The sequence below is a fragment of the Heteronotia binoei genome, chromosome 7 (genome assembly GCF_032191835.1).
Source record: "Heteronotia binoei isolate CCM8104 ecotype False Entrance Well chromosome 7, APGP_CSIRO_Hbin_v1, whole genome shotgun sequence".
NCBI lineage: Eukaryota > Metazoa > Chordata > Lepidosauria > Squamata > Gekkonidae > Heteronotia > Heteronotia binoei.
Window position 1 is genome coordinate 17975441 of NC_083229.1, and position 12843 is coordinate 17988283.

General features: G+C 46.2%; 1 protein-coding gene across 2 annotated transcripts in view; it reads right to left on the minus strand.

Moving 5' to 3' along the window:
• The window catches only part of PHF20L1 (PHD finger protein 20 like 1), a 95651-nt gene that overhangs the window by 77587 nt on the left and 5221 nt on the right, over positions 1-12843 (minus strand). The window lies entirely within an intron of this gene.

Genomic DNA, 12843 nt, shown 5'->3' on the forward strand with positions numbered 1-12843 from the left:
GCTGTGTTGGTCTGAAGCAGTAGAACAAATTTTGCATCCAGAGGTACCTTTAAGACCAACAAAAGTCTATTCAAGGTATGAGCTTTTGTGTGCACGCCCACTTCCTCAGATACAACAAAATGAAAGTTAACAGTGCATGTATGTACACACACACATATAGGCAAATGCTTCCAAGCAGCTGACCAGCAAATTAGTATAACAGCTTAATGAATATGTTTTGACATATACAAAGACTAAGAACATAAGAGAAGCCATGCTGGATCAGGCCAATGGCCCATCCGGTCCCACCTCTGTCACACAGCGGCCAAAAAACCCAGGTGCCATCAGGAGGCCCATCAGTGGGGCCAGGACACTAGGCCCACTGTTGCCCCTCCCAAGCACCAAGGATACAGAGCATCACTGCCCGAGACAGAGAGTTCCAACAATACATTGTGGCTAACAGCCACTGATGGACCCTCTGCTCCGTATGTTTATCCAATCCCTGCTTGAAGCTTGCTATGCTTGTAGCTGCCACCACTTCCTGTGGCAGTGAATTCCATAATAAAAAGCAATAACAAGCTAAGTTTATAGGCCACAGTATGTGTGGATTTAATTCTTGGTGGGCGGAACAGCGGCGCAATAACTACATGAAAGTAGGAGACTAATGTGTAAAAGCACGTTTCTTAATTGTTAAGACGGAAAGGTGCACAGAAATATTTTTAGTTAATAATAACAAAACAGAAAAAAACAAATGCCAATGTTAAGATTAACCTTGGGCGTTTTCGCACAGAGCTTACCCCGGAGCGACGTCCCTCTTCACCGCGCAGCATCTGCGCGGATTTCGCACCAACTGCTCCGCAGAACCAGGAAGAGCCGCGAAGTGCCAAGCCTTTTTGCGTCGCAAATGTAAACCGCTAAAAAAAAGTTTACGTTAGCGACGCAAAAGCCGCGGCTCTTCACGGCTCTGCGGAGCAGTTGGTGCGAAATCCGCGCAGACGCTGCGCGGTGAAGAGGGACGTCGCTCCGGGGTAAGCTCTGTGCGAAAACGCCCCTTGCTGAATAAACCCGGCATCCAGCAGCCAGTAACATTTCTGGCAGAGACAAAACCCAATGCCTTAAGCACGGCAGTTGTCAGACATGCTTATTTGGTTATAAGATACTTTATTCAGGCTTATGAATGGGTCAAACCAATCATGTTTCTCTACTAAACATCAGGTTGTGGGTTGCATACAACAATGGCACACCACGGATCTAATGCCAGAGACAGACGTTTCATATCACCGTTTTTGCATGGGGTGAGCTGGCAATAGTTGGTTTCCAATCATCAACAGTACACACACACACACAGGCAGGAAGCTGCCTTATACTGAATCAGACAACTGTACATCAAGGTCAGTACTGTCTACTCCAGGGGTGGAATTCTAGCAGGAGCTGCTTTGCATATTAGGCCACACACCCCTGATGTAGCCAGTCCTCCAAGAGCTTAGGAAAACAAGCCCTGTAAGCTCTTGGACGATGGGCTGCATCAGGGGGTGCGTGGCCTAATATGCAAAGGAGCTCCTGCTAGAATTCCACCCCTTGTCTACTCTGACTAGCAGCAGCTCTCCAGGGTCTTAGACAGAGGTCTTTCACATCACCCGATCATTTTAACTGCAGATTGAATCTGGGACTTTCTGCATGCAAAGCAGAGTCTCTTCCGCTGAGCCACAGCCCCTCCCCAGCCTTAAAAAGAGGGGGGGGATGAACTCTACATGCTTGTGTGAAGCAGCTCCCTGCATATCTCACGGAACAATTCAACGCCTACTTATGTTTTGACTACACAAAAATTCAGACGCGCACAAAGATGTTTCACCGTTTCTATAAGGTGCCATTCAATAAACACGACCGTTGTTCGTCATTTTCTATTCCGTAACACTGGTGCAAGAAGAAATCACGATTTCGACATTTTAAAACAAAGGAGTCTTGACGCACAGTGCAGATCCATTGCTCAAGAACGTTTTGACACACGCTAACTTCCTCATCCCTTCCTCGCCCTGCTGCCGAGTTTTTTTGTTTTTAAATTCTACCAGGTCTAAGAAAACAAAAATTGCAGAGATCTGATGCGAACACTATAGACAGATTACAAAACCTCCAAGTTTTCAGTTTGGTTTTCAAAAACCTGAGACAAACGGCTGTTGGATAGCCCAGGCTAGCCCAGTCTCATCGTATCTCAGAAACTAAGCGGGGTTGGGGTTTGTAGAATCTTTCGGGCTCAAGTGCCGTGTTCTACTGGAGAAAGTTTTCCTTCCAGACGTTTCGTTCTCAGCTGCGGAGAACATCCTCAATGCACAGCAGCCACGAAGGTCAGAGCGCCTGCTCCGGCTGCAACGAAAGATTCTACAAACCCTAATGATGTTACCAGTTGTGAAAACCTGAAATCTTTGATAAGCGGGGTTGGTTAGTTGCGGTTAATACTTGGAAGGGAGACCACCGAGGAAGTCCAGGGTCGCTACACAGAGGCAGGCAATGGCAAGCCACCTCCATCTCTGGCTCTGAAAACCCTGCAGCATAGACGCAAGCTAGCGGCACCGCCACGGATAAACTCATGCACACTTCACAAAACCTGAACCGTCACCAGGGAGAGCCCAATCATGCTGTTTCAGCTGCTAACCACCTCGACTGGAACGTTTTATTGACTCTTTGATATTCTATATTAGTAGAAAAGAAGAAGCACTTTAAAGGCTAACAAAAATTTGTGGTGAGGGAGGAGTTTTCGTGAGACACTGCTCACTTCCTCAGATAGACCAGTAACTCACGAAAGCTCCTCCCCTGCCACAAATTTTGTGAGTTGGTGTAGCGGTTAGGTGTGCGGACTCTTCTCTGGGAGAGCCGGGTTTGATTCCCCACTCCTCCACTTGCAGCTGCTGGAACGGCCTTGGGTCAGCCACGCAGGAATTGTCCTTGAAACGGCAGCTGCTGTGAGAGCCCTCTCAGCCCCACCCACCTCACTGGGTGTCTGTCTGTTGCGGGGGGAGCAGATACAGGAGATTGTAAGCCGCTCTGAGTCTCTGATCCAGAGAGAAGGGCAGGGTATAAATCTGCAGTCGTCGTCTTCTTCCAGTCCAAACCTAATCGCCAGGCTCACTAGGCAGTGTGCTATGAAACATACAGGGACAACTCAATTCACCAGCCCTAAACAGTTCCCATCCTTCCTTATGCCTGGAGTGAATCTTATTAGTCAGACCTCCCCGTCTGTGCTAGACGCTTCCATGTGGTGTCAGATGAATCAGCTGCTGGAGTGTTTTCTAACACCCACAATTTATTTCTGATCTCTTCCCTCCCCACCTCCCCCCACCCCACGAGCCCCAAGTAAGCAGAGAAGCTTACAGGTACACTTTCCAGCAGAAACACACCAACTTTATTGAAAATACCTACAAGAACGTTGGGAGGAAACCTTAACCAAATTAAGTGGCAGAACCAGAAGAATAAGAGCAACTGGTGGGGAGGGGATCTTTTCCAGCCACCATGGCAAAAATACCGTCTAGGTGGACACAAACATGCAGTTTTAGGTCCAAGAGCGTGCCTTCACTGATACTATGTAGAAACTCAGTATGCTCTCTCCCAGGGCTTTTTTTTTTTTTAGCAGGAACTTGTTTGCATATTAAGCCACACCCTCTGATGTAGCCAATCCTCCAAGAGCTTACAGGGCCTACTGTAAGCTCCAGGAGGACTGGCTGTATCAGGGGTGTGTGGTCTAATATGCAAAGGAGTTCCTGCTACAAAAAGGCCTTGGTCTCCACCCTTCTAAAGACCCATCACTCCTCCTTTTATCTCTTTAGCTTATACCCACACTGACCACAAGATATAAACTGAAACTGTGTGCGGGAATTCCGTCTGCAGCAGGAACCACTGTGGTACAGTAGCTAACATGTCAGCTTAGGATCAGCGAGACCCGAGTTCAAGGTTCCGCTCTGCTGTGAAGCTCACTGGGGGACCATGAGTTACTCATGCTCTTTTCCAGGCTAACCTGCCTCATAGGGCTGTTGTAAAGAAATGGAAGAGGGAAGATTCTTGGGAGAATCAGATTTTTAAAAATGAGGCTGACTGACACACAGGTTATAAGCCAACTCTATGTATGCAAGTCTTGCTACACTGTCTCTAGGGAATCGGTGTGACCCAATCACAACATTTTGAAATCTGCATCAAAAAAAGCTGGCTTCAGCTTTCTACTGAGCCGAATTCTTAAATGTTCGCTTCCCAAAGCTTGTGCTCACAGGATTTTTTTCTGGTTAAACATACGGGAGGGGGGGGTTTAGAGGAGGGAGGGGAGGAGGAGACAGATACCTGCGTCTACTCATGAATCACTATGCTCTGCCCAGAATCTGGAAGCAGCCCTGCATTACTGCATTAACGGGGATTAAGTATACATATCTATGCTAACTGGGATTAAGTATACATATCTATCTAAATCCTGTATTACAGTATCACCATGGACGTGGATTTCTGGCCCACTCATGAATTAACAACTCAAGAGAGCCAGTTTGGAGTAGTGGTTAAGTGTGCAGACTCTTATCTGGGAGAACCGGGTTTCATTTCCCACTCCTTCACTTGCAGCTGCTGGAATAGCCATGGGTCAGCCTTAGCTCTTGCAGGAGTTGTCCTTGAAAGGGCAGCTGCTGTCAGAGCTCTCTCAGCCCCACCCACCTCACAGTGTGTCTGCTGTGGGGGAGAAAGATAAAAGAGATTATAAGCCGCTCTGAGACTCTGATTTCAGAGAGAAGGGTGGGGTATAAATCTACAGTCGTCGTCGTCTTCTAGTATAATACAATCTAGCTCTTAGTGGTCTCAATACATCCCTCTTTCAGTCTCAGCTGCCCCACTGGAATAATCAGGATAGAACCCTGGAGATGAGTTACTACGAACACACGAGATGCTACAACTTCCTGGAATGCCCCAGGAAAAACCTCCAGGCTCTAATATTCCACACAGAAGCCGCTTCGCAACTGAGAATATTCCTTCCGTTTGAGACCTTACAAAGCTGGAAATTTTGTTTGAAGCTATCTAGACTTCTTTTTTGAAGGGGGGAGGGGAAGGAGCACTGAGTAGACAACTTCTTACTTTAATGGAATCATTTCAGCTAAACTGCCGCGTGTTTCTGTTTTTAGAAGCTGAATGCCTCATTGTGGGGAAGAGCTGTGGGCTCAGTGGCAGAGCATCTGCTTTGCTCACCGAAGGTCCCAGGTGCAATCTCTGGCATTGCTGCTTTAAAAAGGTGATCTGAGGGCAGGTGATGTAAAAGTTCTCCATCTGAGACCCACTGCCAGTCAGAGATGGCGGTACTGTCTATGTGGTGACTATTGAATCTTAATAGCTTGACTCCATGTAAGGCAGTTTTACGAGTTCATGAGCACGTGTGAGCTTTTGTTAACTGATTATAAACTAGGTGCTGCCCAATAAAGGAAGCACTGGATTTTAATTCTACTGCAAATAAAAAACTGAACCACAATGTTTCTTCAGACCAACACGCCTTCTTCCACTCCCCATTTACGAAGCAGGGCGGCACTACCTCTTTTTAGAAGCTGAGCCTTTTGAAGTGTCACATAATTTACAAGGAAAACAAAACCGAAGAACAAAGACTCAAGAATGCCATTTTTATGCCCCACAAAACTCTCCATTATACTACCTTAAAATGTTACTGTCATAGGGGGAAATGATGTCGAAAGCCACTTTGAATCCTCACAGAAGCGGACCTGACACAGATAGCCCTGACAAGCCTGATCTTAGAAACTAAGCAAGGCCAACCCTGGCAAGTACTTGGAAGGGAGACCTCCAAGGAATACCAGGGCCAGGAAGCAGAGGCAGGCAATACAAGCCACCTCTCTGAAAACGTTGTAGCCCCACTAGGGGGTTGCCAGAAGTCACCATGACTTCCAGGAAAGCAAGCACATACACAAATACAAAATTCTAAAAATAAATAAACTAAAGAATACTTATGGAGTGGGGAGAAAGTTGGATTTAATATGGATAAACATATGGATGGATAAACATATGGAGCAGAGGTCCATCAGTGGCTATTAGCCACAGCGTATTGTTGGAACTCTCTGTCTGGGGCAGAAATGCTCTGTGGGGCAATGCTTGGGAGGGGCAACAGGGTGAGGCTTCTGGTGTCCTGGCCCCCCTGATGGACCTCCCAATGGCACCTGGGTTTTTTGGGCACTGTGTGAAACAGAGTGTTGGACTGGATGTGGCATTGACCTGCTCCAACATGGCTTCTCTTACGTTCTTATGAATGAAAGGTCTGGACATTGCAGCAAATTATGGTTGGTATGCAACTGTAAATCAACAAGCAAGCATAAGTGAGAAGCGGGGCTGGAATGCATGGATTCTTGGACATTTCGAATCCCCCAACCCACGTTGCAGAGTTATCTGCATGAGCTGCTGGCTGCTTTTACACATGTTGGAGAATGCATTTTAGCAATCAATTGCAACTGGGATTTCAAACAGGAAAATCCAGTTACAAATGATTGCTAAAGTGCATTGAAAGCGCATTATCCAACTAGTGTGAAAGCAGCCGTTGTGTGTTTCACAACAGCATACACTCTGAATGGCCTGAACCTTCCATATTAAAGTTGCTGGTATCTTCAGGAATTGATCTGAGATATGCGTTGAACACATCAAATCTCAGGAAATTGGTAATTTAATATGGAACAAAAATAAACATAAATATGGTTCTGAGTCACAAAGATGACACTTTTAAAAAATACATGAACTCGCTGTTTAAAAAATAAATTGACTCTTCCTCTATTTTCTCCCACCTTGTGAGGTGGGCTAGACTGAGAGAATCTGACTAGCTCAAAGTCACCCATTGATTGGCTAATTGTGGTTAACATTTTTCCCTTCAACGGAGAGCAAGAAACTCACTTCAAAACTATAACTTTTAATTCAAGCATTGAAGGAAAATGCTACCCACAATTCGCCACTTCAGACTTGATGGGACGGTAGATCTGGCATTCACTACAAGTTGAAAATGAAGGCATTTGATTGGGGGGGGGGAGCGTGGTCTGGAGATCGTCTGAACCAACTCAGTGAGTAAACTTGCACAATGAATACAGGACTGAACACATGAGCCTGTTTGGTGTGTTGGTTAAGTGTGCGGACTCTTATCTGGAAGTACCGGGTCTGATTCCCCACTCCTCCACATACGCCTGCTGATGTGACCTTGGGTCAGCCATAAGTTCTCTCGAGGCTGTTCTGCTCAAGAGCACTTCTGGGAGAGCTCTCTCAGCCCCATCTGCCTCACAGGGTGTCTGTTGTGGGGAGGGGAAGGGAAAGGAGATTTGTAAGCGGCTCTGAGACTCCTTTGGCTAGCGAAAGGCGGGGTATAAATCCAATCTCTTCTTCTCTTCTCTTTTTACAATTCCAAGGGAAGTTCCAGAAGCCAGTGTGTACCACCAACTGGAAGTTCCATTCACTGCTTTAACAACCACAGACGACCCCACTTGCTTTTTCCTGTTTTGGTCGCTCATGGGTTTTTCTTTAAAAAGAGTGAGCTAACTTAAAAACTTTTAATCAAACCTTCATTTCTAATCCACTAAAATTACCACACTGAAGTGATAAAACGTAGCTGCTTCCAGTCTGTTAAATAAATATAGATGGAGATGCATATCTTTTTAACCTGCCCTGAGTCCCAGTGAGAAAGGTCAACGATAAGTTAATAATAATAATTTCAACTTCTATTTCAATAAATGAGATGCAGAAGTACTGCAGACATCACCCAGGGAGTTTTTTAAGTGCAAATACTGAAATTATTTATAAAAATATGAGCCCTGCTGGATCAAACCAGTGGTCCATCTAGTCCAGCTTCCTGTCTCACACAGCAGCCAGCCAGTTCCTCTAGACAGCCCACAACAGGGCATAGAAGCCGAGGCCTTCATAAGAACATGAGAAGAGCCCTGCTGGATAAGAACAGTGGTCCATCTAGTCCAGTATCCTGTCTCACACAGTGGCCAACCAGTTCCTCTGGAGGGGCCAACAACAGGGCAGAGAGGCCAAGGCCTTCATTAGAACATCAGAAGAGCCCTGCTGTATCAGACCAGCGGTCCATCTAGTCCAGCTTCCTGTCTCACACAGCGGCCAACCAGTTCCTCTCGAAGGCCAACTATAGGGCAGAGAGGCCAAGGTCTTTATTAGAACATAAGAAGAGGCCTGCTATATAAGGCCAGTGGTCCATCTAGTCCAGCATCCCATCTCATACAGTGGCCAACCAGTTCTTCTGGAGGGCCAACAACAGGGCGTAGAGGCTGAGGCCTTCCCTTGATAAGAACATCAGAAAAGCCCTGCTGGATCAGATCAGTGGTCTACCCCAGAATTAAACTTCAGTTGGTCTTAAAGATGCCACTGGATTCAAACTCTGTTTTATACACTTAACTGTCAGAACTACAAAATGCTTTCCTGTTACAGCTCTAGTTCAGACAGCTGAAGCTGGAATTGCTTGAATCCCAAACAAACAAACCCTACATGAATGCAACCAGACAAGATACCCACAATGCTCTTGTTCCACTGCTTTCAGCAGGTTTCAGTCTGCACAGGGAACTGGGGGCCGACATAGCCAAATGCAGCAATCCAGCTCATCTCTTTCCAGTCAAAAGGCTGACCAATGCTGTCGTCTCTTGAATGCTGGTACTGTCCCTATTACTGAACAAGCCCCTGGCTAACATGCTGGTTAAGTTCACTTGTTTCCAAAAGTCAGTTCTGTCACCTGCACATCCACCATACCCTTTACCTGAGCTTCCTTGCAATCCCCACCAACGTAGCATAATAGATACTGAAGGCAAAAATTCCAAACAGGGGCTACAGGGGTCAAGAAAATGGGCATAGGAAGGTATCTTATTTTGGGGGGGGGGGGGGCGGAATTATAAGTAACTCTCAGCCCAGAAGACTGCAGATTTACACCCCGCCCTTCTCTCTGAATCAGAGACTCAGAGCAGCTTACAGTCTCCTATATCTTTTCCTTCCTCACAACTGTGAGGTGGGTGGAGCTGAGGGCTCTCACAGCAGCTGCCTTTTCAAGGACAGCTCTGCTATGGCTAACCCAAGGCCATTCTAGCAGGTGCAAGTGGAGGAGTGGGGAAACAAACCCGGTCCTCCCAGATTAGAGTCCGCGCACTTAACCACTACACCAAACTTGCCTCTCTATAACGGTTTATCACACTGTCCAAACAGCCCACAAAAATGAAATGGGAAATAAAATTTTAAAAAGCGAATTAAGACCAGCTAATTAAGCACAGGCTGGCTTGATCTCATCAGATCTCAGATGCTAAGAAGAGTTAGCTCTGGTCAATATATGGAAGGGAAACCACCAAGGAACGTCAGGGTTATGACACGGAGGCAGGCAACGGCAAACCACCTCCAAACGTCTCTTGCCTTGAAGGCCCCACGGGGTCGTTGTCAGTCAGCCATCACTTTACAACAACAAAGAAAAATTAAACCAAACTAGATGAAAATGCAGTTTACGCTTCTGCCTCCAGTGCTACCAAAATCCATGCACCTGTTATGAACATACGAAGCTGCCTTCTACTGAATCAGACTCTTGGTCCATCAAAGTCAGTATCATCTACTCAGACTGGCAGCGGCTCTCCAGGGTCTCAAGCTGAGATTTTTCACGCCTCCTTGCCTGGACCCTTTTTAGTTGGAGATGCTGGGGATTGAAACTGGGACCTTCTCTCCCCTAATAGTAAGTTAAAGTAAGTGGCGCTGGAAAAACAGAATGTTTTGCAAGCCTTCCTAAAGACAGAGAGGCAGAAATGCAACACAAGAGGCCCACCACAACACCTAATGAGCTTACGCTGTGCGTGTTGTCTATGAGTCTTGCAGCGTTGTGCAATAGCTGAAGCCACGGCTTTTTTGTAGGAAAAGCCCAGCGGGAACTTATTAGCCTATTAAGCCACATCCCCTGACGTAACCATTGCTTTGCGCAGGGCTATTTTGTAGAAAAATTCCAGCAGGAGGATCATTTGCATATTAGGCCACACCCTCTAATGCCAAGCCAGTCGGAACTGAGCTCCTATGCGTTCCTGCTTTAAAAAGAAAAGAAAAGCCGTGGCTGAAGCTTTCAGATCATTTTCAAGGGCAGTCCCACACTTTCCGACCTGCCTCGGGTCCAAGTGTAACATGCACACTCCACCCGCTCACCCCCAGGCTTGCTAAGGATCCCAATTACTCTGGAAGTAAAAACGAACCAGAGACATTAGAAGCTATGTAAGCAATGCGGTAAGCTATGTAAAGAAAAAGAGCCCCGTGGCGCAGAGCGGTAAAGCTGCAGTACTGCAGTCCTGAGCTCTGCTCACGACCTGAGTTCAATCCCGGCGGAAGCTGGGTTCAGGTAGCTGGCTCGAGGCTGACTCAGCCTTCCATCCTTCCGAGGTCAGTCAAATGAGTACCCAGCTTGCTGGGGGGGAAAGTGTAGATGACTGGCGAAGGCAATGGCAAACCACCCCGCAAAAAGTCTGCCGTGAAAACGTTGTGAAAGCAACGTCGCCCCAGAGTCGGAAACGACTGGTGCTTGCACAGGGGACTACCTTTACCTTTTTAAGGAATGATACAGTGAAGGACAGAGGCTAGGTGGAATACACAATGACTGCAAACAAAAACTAACAAAAAAAGTTGAACACAGTAGAAGTCAAGTTGCCCCTTTAAGACCAACCGATTTTTATTTAGAATGTAAGCTTTCGTGTGCAAAAAAAAAGGACTTCATAACTGGTATCAACTGGTCGGAATCCACCCATTACCAGGTGCGGTTCTCCTAGGGAAAGGCATCTTACCAGGAAGAGAGAGCTGTGGCAAGTCCAAGAATAACACATTGTTCCACACACCCCATTACTTTAAGGATCCCTGAAACAACCTTGTCAATCACCCTGTCTAATATCCAGAAAAACTGCTCAGTCTCTATCATCCAGAATATAGAAAGGATGTTTCTTATGTTGCCATCCAGAGCATGGAAAGGGAAGGTGGCATGGTATGGCTCAAACTTTCAGATCTCAGAATACACACTGAATTGTAACAAGAGGCTGTTAACTTTGAAGTAAATAGGAATACTCCTGAGGAAGACTTTGCTTAAAGGAGCCTGTAACTGGGTGCTCACTGGATGGACTTTCCTTTGTAAAATTGTAAAGTTGTACCTCTTTATAACAAGACAGAAGATTCTTGAAAAAGGTTTTACTAAATGTGTTAGACAGCGTATCAAAATGTTTGCATTTCCACAGAAGCTAAGCAGGGCCAGTCCTGCTTAGGGCTCAGATGGGAGACCTCCAAAGAAGATAGCAGAAGAAGGCAACGGCAAGTAAGCTCTGAACATAGGAACATAAGGGAAGCCATGTTGGATCAGGCCAACGGCCCATCCAGTCCAACACTCTGTGTCACACAGTGCCCAAAAAAACCAAACGCCATCAGGAGGTCCACGAGTGGGGCTAGAAGCCCTTCCAGTGCCACCCCCAAGCACCAGAATACAAGGCATCACTGCCCCAGACAGAGAGTTCCAAAGATAAGCTGTGGCTAAAAGCCACTGATGGACCTCTGCTCCATATGCTTATCCATTCCCCTCTTAAAGCTGTCTATGCTTATAGCCGCCACTACCTCCTGTGGCAGTGAATTCCACATGTTAATCACCCTTTGGGTGAAGAAGTACTTCCTTTTATCCGTTCTAACCTGACTGCTCAGCAATTTCATTGAATGCCCACGAGTTCTTGTATTGTGAGAAAGGGAGGAAAGTACTTCTTTCTCTTTCTTCTCTATCCGATACATAATCTTGTGAACCTCTATCATGCCACCCCGCAGTCGACGTTTCTCCAAGCTAAAGAGCCCCAAGCGTTTTAACCTTTCTTCATAGGGAAAGTGTTCCAAACCTTTAATCATTCTAGTCGCCCTTTTCTGCACTTTTTCCAATGCTATAATCTTTTTTGAGGTGCGGTGACCAGAACTGTACACCACCAATTGTATTCCAAATGAGACCGCACCATCGATTTATACAGGGGCATTATAATACTGGCTGATTTGTTTTCAATTCCCTTCTTAATAATTCCCAGCATGGCGTTGTCCTTTTTTATTGCAATCGCACACTGTCTTGACATTTTCAGTGAGTTATCCACCACGACCCCAAGATCTCTCTCTTGGTCAGTCTCTGCCAGTTCACACCCCATCAACTTGTATTTATAGCTAGGATTTTTGGCCCCAATGTGCATTACTTTGCACTTGGCCACATTGAACCTCATCTGCCACGTTGACGCCCACTCACCCAGCCTCAACAGATCCCTTTGGAGTGCCTCACAATCCTCTCTGGTTCTCACCACCCTGAACAATTTAGTGTCATCTGCAAACTTAGCCACTTCACTGCTTACTCCCAACTTCAAATCATTTATGAACAAGTTAAAGAGCATGGGACCCAGTACTGAGCCCTGCGGCACCCCACTGCTTACCATCTTCCACTGCGAAAATTGCCCATTTATACTCACTCTCTCTTTCCTATTAATTAGCCAGTTTTTGATCTACAAGAGGACCTGTCCTTTTACTCCATGACTCTCGAACTTACTAAGGAGCCTTTGATGGTTCTCACTTGCCTTGAAAGTCCCTTGCTGAGGTCACCATAACTCAGCTGCAACCTGATGGCACTTTACATGCACGAAGAGCGTGTACAAGAAAGACATTAAATGTGGCACTAGAGATCCAACTAAAAATAATCAGGCCTGTGAGTCTCACTGTAACATTAGCGCTGTGATACTCTACCACAAGATGTTACCGTGTCTTCATGTACTTTACTGCTTCAAGAAACATAACAGAACGTTAAGTCTGCCTCTCGTACACCGAGAATGAAGTCATTTTGGATTTAAAACA